The 13,987-nt window shown below is 33.8% G+C and overlaps 1 protein-coding gene across 5 annotated transcripts in view; it reads left to right on the top strand.

The window, feature by feature from the left end:
* The window catches only part of LOC111047676 (myocyte-specific enhancer factor 2), a 240,523-nt gene that overhangs the window by 183,855 nt on the left and 42,681 nt on the right, over positions 1-13,987 (top strand). The window lies entirely within an intron of this gene.

Here is a 13,987-nt window from a genome sequence, read left to right as displayed (position 1 = left end):
TGAACTATCAGCTTGGGATAACAGTAAAAGTTGCGACATAAACGCCCTATACCATGGGATATCTATGCTATCGTTTCTCTATGATAATACTCATCTTTCATTATATATACATGCATATACAATCATAGGCCAACAAAAAAATTATGAACACTTATAGATCCAATAACTTTTTGGCCTAAGTAGCTGGAAGATGTATTATATTTCATTGATGGTTTAATTTCTTCATTACCTTAATTATTGTCTCTATGACAGATATCATATATTACGGGGGAGTCCTGTAATAGAAGATGTCTCATAAATTGAAAAAACCTACGATATTTCATTTTTAATTACCCTCTTGACAATAAATATGATTGAATAGCCTCAAAATTCATTGCACAAAAACTTAGTTCACTTTGCACAGAAATATGGATTTATGAAAGATAGAGATGTTGAAAAATTCTAATTTAGATTAAAGGGAAATATATTTTGCTCTATCCACGTCAATTATATAATTAATATACACTTCCTTTAGAACAAAAAGCTTGATTTCCTCTGACTGGAGTGTAGTGAAATGATCAAAGTGAATGACATTTGTGAGGGTTCCTTTCAGTAGGCCAAGCTGTATTTTGAAAGCTGTGTGTTGAGAGGTGAAGATCAATTAGTGGTTGATTTCTAATTTAGAATGTTACATAACTCTTCAAAGCTATTAATGAAGGGGTGAAGGCTGAGCAATTTATTAGCAAACTCAGGTAATCAAATCAAACGACAACTTGTAATTGAATAGGCCCACTTCACAGGACTAAGTTTCCATTCTCTGAAGCGTGAGGCATTGAATTTCTCCATAAAAACGGAACTTGTAACTTTTCCTGTCGTTTCTCCAAAACTGTACGGTAACAGGAAGGAGTGTGATATTTCTCCCTGCTCGTCTTCCATGACGCATTTGAAAAATTGTAACATACAACTAAAAATTTCGAACTTTGAACTTTCACTTACAAAAACTTATGTGTTATCCTTCATCATGTTTCACAAAATGAAGATATTATCACATAATCCCTTCTATGAGAATTATTCTAACGATTTCATAATAAACTAGCTGGCCCGGCGATCTTCGTACCGCCAAATAGTTAATGCATCTCATGACAAACTTTACCTGGATGCACACATGAGGAGGCGTGATGCGGCATTTTGCATTCAGGTGCTTCTTGCTTATTAGTTTTGAATAGTAGATGCTATTGTTCATAGTATTCTAGTTATTTTTTTTAATCAATTAATAAAAATCAATTAATTCTAAACACCGAAGACTTCACAATTATTCGAAACAAAGCAATGTCTTTAGCGCATGTGTCTTTAACCTTAGGCCGCACTGCTGGATGGTACCACACAAAATAGTCATTTTGTTTTTAATCGGGGCGTTTGAAATAATAAAATATATACCGACTGCTGTTGACGCAATGATTATAACAGCTGATTTTTATTTCTATGTGTGGCCAGCTCACAAATCTTCTCCCATAAGGATTACACATATAAACTTTGAAGGACCGTATGAAAAAGTCCTGGAGTCGGATTATAAATTTGATAGGCCATAAACCTAGGCCCAACCTGGTGCTGAACATAACGGACACAACTGAAAAATCATCGAATTCGTTGCACACATAAAAAAGTTATCGAATGTCAAAATTTGAGGCCGATTTTTATTTATATAGATAAGGACTAAGTATCCAAATATAAAAATAATATTGTAGAAATGAGCAACAACCATTGTATGTAAATATGGGGAAAGGCGGAAGATGTACTGACCTTATTTATGGAGTTCTGGTTTATATGACGTCATTTCAAATTCAATCTTCCGTTTTGCAAAATGTAAACGATTTGCCAACTAAATATTAAAGCTTGTTTGGTTTTGATGACGTAAATTGACTGATCACTTTATTCCTTGACACCTACTGTCTTCTAATGTCCTTGAACAATCCTATCCACCAAATTCAATTTCGCGTTGAAATACAGTAGTGTACTGGTTTGAAATTGTTATCAATCAATATGAATTAAGAAAACCTTGACTTTTTTGCAATAGTCCTCAGTGACGATATTGAAGGTATTATAGAACTGTATCAAGTCTTGAATTAGCGCGATTCGAACCTTGAATATTCAATTAGTGTTGCTCATAATATGATATTCGTTCATTCAAAATGCAATTATGGTATTCGAATTTTTATTATTAGTCTGTCAGATTTGCTATGTCAAACTTTAGCTTTATATGACTATGAGTGAAGATGTAAACTACCAAACGTTGATTTTTCTTATTGAAAACATGAATATTACAGTAGTAGGTTACGGAATTGTGTAAATAAAAGAGGTGGGTTTTGAAGAGAGAGAGAGTTAGGCCGTCTTGTCATAACATGTCGAGTATTAACGACAGGAAGAGCCTATTATCATTTATTGTAGAGATCATTAGTCCCATTGTGAATTATTGCCTGCCTTACCGATGTACTAATGTTATTGAAGCGCAATTGACCTTGGAAATTGGTAAGATGGAGAAATCGTTCAAAATATGAAAACAACAAACGTGAACTATCAATCATGTCTACGTTCAATGCACTCTTCCACACTAGAAGGGTTGGTCTCTTTTTTCATCTATCGAAAGTATCAATATTTATTGTTGTACTAAATGAAGAGTGAAAGGTAGCTACAGTAATTTAAAATAGACGTCTTTGCTAATCAGTCTAATGTGTAATCATGAAACTCCACTGAAATTTAAAAAATCTGGTGTGGCGCACTCACACAACTTTCCTTGCCGTTATGAAAATTGATCACCTGACGCTAGTGTTCCCGCGCATCTCAAGTCTACTATTCAAATATTTGAGCCAGCTGGTGACAGGGCAATAAAGCTAGAGACACACATGAGGTCTGCTATCTCTTCATAGTGAATAATTTAATAGAATCAACAATAATTTGCAATTGAATAATCACATTTTCTCGAATTTAAAGCTTATTTTCAATTTTAGGTGAAAATGTTACTGAACATTAATTGTAGAGATTTTCATGCTCAATCTACTCCATTTGATTTATTTTGTTTCAATTGTATCTGAAGCCTGATAATTGGGAATCTATCTGCATTGATGGGGCGGAGCTCCTGAAATTTTTACAGATATGGGACTTGTGGCAGTTGATAGAGCTTATCGATGACTATTTTAGGTATGAATTTGATCAAAATCGTTGGAGCCGTTTCCGAGAAAATCACGAAAAACCCTGTTTTTGACAACATTTTCGCCATTTTAGCCGCCATCTTGAATTGCATTTGATCCAAATTGTTCGTGTCTGATCCTTATAGTGAAAGGACCTTAAGTTCCAAATTTCAAGTCATTCCGTTCATTGGGAGATGAGATATCGTGTACACAGACGCACATACACTCATACACACACACACACACACACACACATACAGACCAATACCCAAAAACCACTTTTTTGGACTCAGGGGACCTTGAAACGTATAGAAATTTAGAAATTGGGGTACCTTAATTTTTTTCGGAAAGCAATACTTTCCTTACTTATGGTAATAGGGCAAGGAAAGTAAAAACATGCACAAGATCTATGATCTCTATCTTCTCTTTGAACGCTACTCCTTAGGAGTATTGAGTACTACTCCAATAGTGACTATTCCAAACATTCATATTCGATATCCTAATCCTATTCACTTCAACTAGAATTTGAAATATTAAGGAGAATATTCGTAAATACGATATTCGAAGTTATGATCGAAAACCTTGTGATTGAAAAACACTTAACAATCTCCAATTCAATAAACAGATGTGAATCACAATACATTGATATTTCATAAAGTGATTTCCACCCTACTAATTAATCTACGGAGGACCAAGGGTACTAATGGGTCATGTCGATATGTACATTTCAGCTTGCTAGCGTTCTTCTGTGTCTATATCTATCATAGTAACAATGACTCCAAATGTTTCTAACATAGCATACATGTTTATTGACATTGATCTTCACTCGTTCTGTTCCGCACCTTTACACAATCCTATAAGTTAATAGAAAATCAATATCTGTAGTGATGGCAATTTATTGTGTTTTGACAGTCAGCGACATCTAATCTCAAATCGCTTTCAATATTCAAATTCAAATTCATTTTACCGAGCCAAAAAAGATAAACATACAAGCCAAGTCAAAACATTAAAATAAATGACAGAATAGCAATGTAATATATCAAAATTCGGGGAAGAAACAGTTTTGGGCTGTGCCTGTTAGTCCTTCCCCAATCATTCTAAAGAATTATTGTGTTCTGTTTATCAATAAATAAATAAATAACGAGCGAAGCTCGGTGCCCCGATGTTAACTTTGATAATAAGAACACATTTATAATACAACAGCAACACAGAACTCAAGTGCTATCATTAAAAAATTCATTTACACTATAATAAGCCGTATTTACTAGGTATGCATAAAGTTCTCTCTTAAAATTCATTGATGGTTTATATAAACATTATGGTAACTTTTTTAACAGTCTCAAACCAATTAAACTTGGACTTTTGTCAGAGAATCTTAATCTGTGGTGATTAATAAATGGGTCCCCATTGAACGAGTAGAATAACCATGGACATCACAGCTCTTTTTTAATAAATTCTTCATTAACCGACATTTGTAGACTTTTAACTGATTGTAACTGACAAATACAAAACATTCAATGTAATGTACATGCAAGAATAAATGTTTTATTATTATCATCGCTCTACAATGAGACTTTCAGACTTTTTTCGTAATAAATATTCTTATGTTCGGTTGTGGTTGATGAATCAAGATGTTTTTAATTGATTGCCTGATTAATTCTGAGCTTCACCGATTAAATCCCCCATTGACGTTCATGACTAGTCTGCGAGCATGTTTTTGCATCGAATTGTGATTGGGGTGACGTCGATGCCTGTCTATGTCTAACCGTGAGTTGCCCAATCTGAATAGAAGACGTGAGTTTATAAAAACTAGTTCCGGTGTGGAGGAAGTGGAGGAGGAGGAGGTGGAGTCGGAAAGTTTGGCGAATAGCGAGCAGCGAATGGAAGCCGTGGCAGGCGGCAGGCTGGATGTAAGTTTATGTTGAAGCTCTGCTTTTTGCCTTAGACAGCGATCTTTATTTCGATAATATTTCGCCCGGACTATGACGACAGCGTCGGTTCCTGGCCCCGCTAAACCGGGCCAAGCCCTGTCAAACCGACAGCTCTAGTCTGCTGCCTGCCACCGATTGCCTTCCCCTCCACCCACCTCCTTCCACCTAACAATATTTTGGCTCTTCTTTCCTGTTTTCTTCGGTACATCATGCTCGCTTCAGCCGATAATGGCCTATTCGCCGATCGGGCAAGTTGGTGGCCCAATTCTGTGCAACCTGCTTCAACACTCAAACATCCTTATTCTTTATTATCATGCTGTGAATGTTCATTCAAATGCTGGAAGGACAACAATACTGTTATCTTATTATATAGACAAAACAAGGCTAGGTATACGAATGGGATGACAGAGGGAAAATTTGAACAAGATTATACTTTTGTTGGTAGGGAAACGCATTTTGATTACACTCATTAAAGCCTTTGTTCAATTATACATTTTAGTATATTTCGTTAGTCTTCTCATTCTCTTTTCATGTCCTTTTGTTTGTTATAGTATTAGATTTTGTTTGTTTTTCAATTTCAATTTGATAAGTGTAATCTACAACTAATATAGCAGAACATACCTCTTAGTTCGAGTGATGTTGTATCATCAACAAAAAATACTCAACTGACCATTCACTAACACATTAGTGAATGTAGTCTCTCATTGAATTGTATCAATTCAATTTGATTTGATTGATTTGTATGAATTCAGTTCAATTTCAATTCTTTATTGCCAGAATTTAACAATACAACAAATCAAGGTTAATAAATCAACACTCATTACAAGAAAATAAAATTAAATTAACTACCAGAACTAAAAAAACTAAAAATTGTTTCAGGCACCACCAGCAAGAAGCGGTCTTTGACCGCTGGTGGGAGTCGCAAAAAGTCCGATTTAAAATAAAAAACTAAAAACAAAATAGTAGTTAAAATACAAAATCGAGTTGATGACAAGGAAAAAAATACTCCACTGCAAGAAACAAAAGCGTGATAACGAATTTTGAGAGAGAGAGAGAAAAAGTTTTCCATAGAAAAAGATTCTTTTCCAAGGAATGCAGATTAACTTGTGAATTCAAGATGATGATATTATTATAGTAACTATGAAATCCAAGGATTAAAACTGTTGCATAAAAAGTGTTACTGACGATGACATTTGGATTTCAAAGTTCACAATACAAATTAGGGCAACTAGTCTTCCACATTAAATCAAAATTCTTGAATGAAACTAGCATTTTAGATAGGCCCCCAAGTTACTAAATTAGTTGAAGCAAAACAATAGGTGCCGCATATATACGAACCAAATGACTAATAATTTCAATGGATAAGAAAACCAATTTGCTATCTCAACCCAATCTTCATCTGACATAACAGTGGTTATCTCTCGTATAGCAGTTAACTGAAAATCCAAGTACCAAGAACGCCATGGGCTTTCTTTGATTAGTTTTGTGTGCACTTATCCTGTTTTCCAGTATGATCTGATTATTGCAGTATAAGTCATGTTGAATGCGAGAAGAAAGTCCCGTTGAAATCGTTCCCGTTACTCAATTTCAATTTGATTTCAATTTATTTATTTCAATTTTCACAATATTACATTTCACCAAGTACATATATAATAACCTCTCTAGCTATTTAGCTATTTGAGAGGTATACAGTTAGAAAATTTACAGACAATAATTATTTTAAAACAATTTGACATTTCCAATGAACACAAAGTCAACAAAAGAAGTTCGAAAACAGTTCAGTACAGATTGTCGGTACACTTTTTTAGCATCCCACTTTGTCACAGTATTCTGATCACAGATATCCATACAGAAGGCATTTGCTGCCAACTTGATTTTCATCGTCTCAGCCACAAATTAATACACACAGGTTACAACCAAGATTTATCTAGTTACTCTTGCTAAAACTCATTTTGATTTTTTCATAATAATTATTATAACCTTTCTTTCATCAGAGTATAAACATTACAAGAAATAAACTCAACAAAAAAACTTTTTTTTTTTACTATTTTCAATTTTGAACCCTTAATTGCTCAAATTATACATCGTATTTTTATGTGTTTCCATTTAATCTTGTTGAATATGACTTTATTATCTAACAAACAAATCTACTTATACCAGGCTCAATTCAGTGTTTATAAATAATATGGAAGTCATTTATATAATTGGTAGCATGAAAATTATTTATAATAATCTGGAAGTAAACTTCTATCTTTAAATGCGTTTTGAACCATAGCCAACTTATTATAACATTGAATCAAGTATTCTAACCTCATTAACATTTACAACGGGTAAGTCATTTAATAATTTCAATCAGAATAATCTAAAGTTATGCTAGCTATTTTTCCTATTCGTTATTAATTCTCATAAAATATGCCTTTAATTTCCTTTTAGCTTCACCTTTCCTTTCCAAATTTCTTAATTCTATGGGGAGAGAGTTCAATAAATCGGGTATTCTATTATTAGGTAAGTTTTTCCCATAAACATTATTATATCTCTGCGTTCTGTAATTTCTTTGTCGCAGCCCATAAACAATTTCATTTAATACTCTATATTCCTCTTTAAAATAGTTCCTTGACAAGTCATGGTACTTGGCTAATAAATCAAATGATAAAATTCCCAGCAGATTTCTTTCAATTCCATTAAACAACGTTTGAACAATTCTTCTCATAGTCCTCTCCAATGGCAATTGAAATAAACTCGATAAAGAAAACAGAAAATGGATTAACCAATTACATCCTTTTGTGTGAATTTTCAGGGTGCCGCCTATATAACAACAAAATTACCAATAGTTTCAATTGTTGGAATATTAATTCCAATATATTATCACAATATGCCCAACCTGTGGCCATTTGCCATAAGCTCAGTAACAGCAGAGACAAATAATCTTGAATATCTTTACTCTATGGTAAGAGTAATCACACAACGTAAACAGAATTCCAATTATCGGGATTAATCTTACGCAAACCCAGTGGAAAGAAGCTAGAAGCATTGAACTATGATGCATTGGCCCAGTGCAGCCGGTAGAAGACCGGTGTGATCGGTTTATTAATAGCGTGTTAAAATTGTAAAAACGGCCACAGTTATAATCCGCCGGCTATTTACTCCGTTTATTTTAGATTTGGACGGTTGTAGCCGCCTACAAAAATAAAGCCGGACAATGCTATCTTGGTTGAGATTGGCGTGACTACGTCACTGGACAGGACACGTCATTATTGATGGCAGTCTAGTGTGTGAGATTGTTTCTGTCTTGTAATTTATTGGGCTCTAGTTGACCAAATGAATGAAGCTCTAGTGACCGACCAGGGTCGCCTCACTTCGATCGCCGCCCTGTAATCGATGGCTGTGTTGTATTTCGGCCTGGTCTATCTTCGAAATAGCCGGCCAATGTGTAGAATTGGATTGTTTTGCTCCCAGAATAGCATACTCGCGACTCATGCGCTAAAACATTGCTTTCCCTACTCAAAAATTGCACGTCCTGTGTGAACTGATATGACAATTACTTCCACTACAATACTATAATAATATGTGCAGCTATACAACTTGATATTTCAGATACAGTTGTTGTTGGTGAGATGTAGTAATATTTATTCATAATACATGACTGAATAAATAAATGAATAGACAAGACTTTGGCCTTCGGTAAGCCAAAAGTGAGAACTTGCTATCGCTTGTTCAATAAATGAATAAATAATGAAACACTGGGATGTTGTCTAGTTATAATTGATATAATTTGAAATTACCAAGAAATATACACCAGTCAAGGATATCCGCTCTGACATATATCCGTTTTTATAGTGAATAATGTACATGATCAATCATTTACTTATGAATTATTGTCATTCACCATTGATAGATAGATCTTCATGACATCATTGGAGCAAAATCATTGCGTTCGCATTAAACATTAATAATTTCTCTCACATTATTCTTACATTTAAATTTTGGGTTATTCAGAGTGGAAGTTGTTAGAAATGTGAAATAAATATTGTTTGTAATAATGGAAATATTAGGTGAATAAGGAATAACATAATATTGTATCTATCTCTTTTCCGTATAGGGCTACTTTTTATAGAAATAGAAAGAAAAATAAAAATCTCAGTACCCTTTTTTTTGAATTATTTAATCACAACATGTCCGAAACATGTTGTGATTAAATAATTCAAAAATGATACTGAGATTTTTATTTCTATTTCTATAATATTGTATTTATGTTTGAGGCGTGTTTCTTCTATCAAATATTTTTTATATCCCTACTCAATCAGTTTTACGAATTACCAATATATTATGAAACTTTTATGGTCTCTTTCGCCGAAAATGGTTTAACTAGTAAACCCGTAATCAATGTATGGTTGCATTTATTATAATGTGCTACATTTGAGTCAGCTGATCTTCTAAACTATAAATTTAGAAGATATAAATTAGATTAAAGATATAGATGTCTATAAATTATAGAATTTGAGTTCAACTTTTTTGGAGAAAGCGACCCTCAGTAGAAGTCAATCAATAATAATTTTATTGGTGCTATTAGTTACATTGAAAAAGTAGCTTCATACTCTCCAGTCTCACAAAATTTCATTGCATATTATATAAATTGATTTTATATCATTTAGAAAAAAGTTCAAACAAGCTTCATTTGCTATCATTTCTGTTCTGATCCACTGGTACCTGGAATAAGCTAGTGTGACTCCCTCATCAAGTTTCAAGTATACATCACCAATTGAGAATACCTTTAATATTAAAGTAATCAATCAATCACTCTGTAGAGTTGATTGATTAATTGCCTTCATTAAGGGCAGATTTAGGACTCCATGTCCTCCCTGCCACACAACTCAGAAGTTAAGTGAGTAGTAAGGAAAACTAATTGTAAATGAAACTGAATTGATAAATAAAGAATTGATGAATATGTTTCAAATGATGTTACGATATTTTCATTAGTTCTGTGTCATGTATTTCCTTGGTCTGTATTTGACTCCTCTCTTTAAATTTTTTGGAGGTGGGAATTTGCAAACTTTGCAGTTTGTTCTCGGTTGTTTCAATTTGGAAGTACTGCAAGTCTCTACTAGGAAATCACGCCAAATACAAGGAAATATAGTATCAGCTTCACTTGAACCCAAAATTATTCATTAATGAAAGGCTACGATTTCTCTAATATTGTGCCTTATCGATTGATGTAATGTTCAGTTGTTACCAGGTTCCTCAACAAATTGAAAATCAATTTGAATGAAAGTTGAGAGTTGGTTACCTGTAAGTCGACCTCATTGCATAGGGAGTCGACGCCTACTGGTTGGTGGTTGTTCGGTTATCATGCACACTGCTGAGGGCAGCAAAGACCTCTGAATTAATTATAGACTTGTGGCCCACAATCAGAAGTGGATTACAGGCAACTGTAATTTTTCAAACCGGGTAATGACAGGCTCGTAGATCATGTTCAATAGCTTTGTACACAGTCGAGAGGGAGAACTGCTACAGCTTAGTCTATAATAAATTCTGTTGAACTTCCAATATTTTTCGAGCTAAAGGTGCGAACAGAACACACACACATCGACTTTGGTTCGTACGATATTTTGCCGTCCTTTTGGATTAAACAATGTTTTCAAACATATTATGTTTGTCAAGTTCTGTTTAATCTAATCGAATTCATATGGACGGCAAAATATCGTACGAACAAAAATCGATGTGTTTATTGCGGAGATGATCGATGCCACTAAACTGCTGTACAATAATAACTAGTAGTTCTGTGAACAGTAGACCTCACGCGGTATCCTCATCCACAAGTACCTGATTGAAACTATAGACCTTATGGAAATACAGCAATAGACTGGCTTCTCCACACATCTTGTAATCACTTGTCAGCTGATTTATGATGATGAATAATTCTATAGTCTGATTTTTACTCTAATATTGGCGTATGAAGGAGGCTCCTTTTTCCTTTTATATTTTCCTTGAAATGCGAAATTTCCAAAAACCTTGTATATACGACGACGCGCAATTAAAAAAGGAACATACCTGTCAAATTTCATGAAAATCTATTACCGCGTTTCGCCGTAAATGGCAACATATAAACATTTAAACATCCAAACATTAATCTAAACCGTCGACTTGAATCTTAGACCTCACTTCGCTCGGTCAATAATAATAATAATATTCTTATGGTTTTTATTGGTAGGGAGTTCCTGACGGAAGTGCAATGATAGAATCATTACGATTTATACATTTATATAGATATAGAGCTAAAATCTACATGTCGACCTGACCGTTCTGTTCGTACCCTAATGAACTATGATTACTGGAAAGGAACTTTGTACTTTGAAACTGGAAGGCTTTCAGTTAATGTAGAAGAAAATATATTAGCTGATCAGTACAAGCAGTAAATTATTCGATAATAATCAGCTTTATACATCAACTTGTAATATATGCATGCAAATGCTGTAAGTTAACTTATTATTTTTCTTTTTCTTTGTTTGTAATGTTTTTTGGAAATAAATTTCATTTCATTGACCGAGCGAAGTGAGGTCTAAGATTCAAATCTACGGTTTGGCATTTCTCTTAATGTCTAAATGTTTATATGTTGCGCATTCACGGCGAAACGCGGTAATAGATTTTCATGAAATTGTGTGTTCCTTTTTTAATTGCGCGTCGACGTATATACAAGGTTTTTGGAAATTTTGCATTTCAAGGATAATATGAAGGAAAAAGGAGCCTCCTTCATACGCCAATATTAGAGTAAAAATCAGATTATAGAGAATTATTCATCATAAATCAGCTGACAAGTGATTACAAGATGTGTGGAGAAGCCAGTCTATTGCTGTATTTTCATAAGGTCTATAGTTTCAATCAGGTACTTGTCGATGCGAATACTGCGTGAGGTGGTCTACTGTTTATACTTTTTAACGCATCTGGGCTGGATTCTGATTATAATAAAAGCGTTGTACTCCATTATAATAATCAGAGGAGGATTATTCTAATGTTCAGCCACAATTATTAATTAAGAGGTCTATGCAGTTCTTAGTGCAGTATAACAATTCAGTAAAGCTGATAACTCCTTGCATTGAACTCCATTCGTTATGTAGGAGTACTATTTGTAATGTATTCAGCTGTACTGAATTAAATTCCACAATTCTCTCAAATTGATAACGATCTAACTTAATTATTATTACTAATATTGCAATGACTACCAATCTACTTTCACTGAAACTGTTAGTTTTCCCGTTTCTGACTAATCATTTAGGATACTCTAGGTCATTGAACTGATGACGAGCTTTCTAGTGGTTTGAATATGTCGTTAGGTTGTCAGTGATAGGTGAATATACAATTTGCAGATCCTTGATTGCGTTTGACTTAAAGCGTGGGAAAACATCTTGAACGTCATGCCGAAATGGTTCGATTGTAGCCAAGAATGTATGGTTCTCACGAATGACGGTTAACGGTAGTGTATTCAGAGCCAATTCTCTCCTATCAATTGGCGACATCGATAATATTTTGACAACCAATCAAATGTTTATTCTACCTTCCTCGATCTTCCGATCTAGACAATCACGGCTATAACTTTATTCATGCCTTTAATCGGTTGTGATTTTGAGTGTAACATTGTGAAATGATCACTTTTTCCTGTTTTACCCTCTAAATCGTGTAAAATTTAGGCTTCACTGCTCAATACATACTATAAGGCAATTCAAGTTTCGGAAGTAATGATCGATGGTTTCAAATATTAATTCGAGTTTCAATCATGTTGAGAGAATCGATTATTCAATTAGAGATTTGGTATTTGATATATTTTATCTATTTCCCTTTTTTGCTTCAACTTTCATTTTTGCTAATTTACATGCTTTATCTTGTTTATTTATTTATTAGGTTAGCACAAACAAAGGAAAAACAGGCTATTGCCCAAAACCTCTTCAATTTCCTAATTTAGTTTCAAATTGTTGACGACAATCAAACTAAAAAAATATTCCTGCACTAAGAAAGTGTATAAAAAAATCTGGTGTTGCGCACTCACACAACTTTCCTTGCAGTTATGAAGTACTTCTAACAACTTTTTTTAAGTAATTAGGTCCAAGTTCATTTCTTTTTTTCTTTTTCACTTCAATAAATTTGTTAGTGTTGTATTTTGTTATTGATACTCGCTGCCAGCACACAAACCTTAGAGGTTTTGCAGGCAGCGCCTATATAATAAGTTTTATTATCAAAGTTTATTTTTATGTACTTATAGAAATTGTTTATATTAATGTGTAAAACTTTGTATTGTCTATTTTGATTTGTATTTTCGATATTATGGCAAATAAATTTGATTTGATTTGATTTGATGAAAATTGATCTCCTGACGCTAGTGTTCCCGCGCATCTCAAGATTAGTCTACTATTCAAAGATCTAAGCCAGCTGGTGACAGGACAATAACGCTGCAGACACATGAAGTCTGCTATCTCTTCATAGTGAATGATTTAAAATCAACAGTTGCCAACAGTTTGCAATTTAATAATGTTATTTTATCGAACTTCAAGCTTATTTTCAATTTTAGGTGAAAATGTTACTGAACATTAATTGTAGAGATTTTTACCCTCAATCTTTTCCACTTGAAAGTTTTTGTTTAATTTGTATCTGAAGCCTGATAATTGGGAATCTAAAATCAAACTTTGCATAGATGGAGCGGAGCTCTTGGAATTTTTACAGATATGGGACTTGTGGCAGTTGATAGAGCTTATCAATGACTTTTGATCAAAATCGTATAAATTTGATCAAAATCGTTGGAGCCGTTTTCGAGAAAATCGCGAAAACCCCGGTTTTTGACAACAGTTTCGCCATTTTAGTCGCCATCTTGAATTGCATCCGATCGAAATTGTTCGTGTAAGAAAT

This window comes from Nilaparvata lugens, chromosome 2 (genome assembly GCF_014356525.2).
Source record: "Nilaparvata lugens isolate BPH chromosome 2, ASM1435652v1, whole genome shotgun sequence".
Classification (NCBI taxonomy): domain Eukaryota; kingdom Metazoa; phylum Arthropoda; class Insecta; order Hemiptera; family Delphacidae; genus Nilaparvata; species Nilaparvata lugens.
This window is presented reverse-complemented; position numbering and strand designations above follow the sequence as displayed.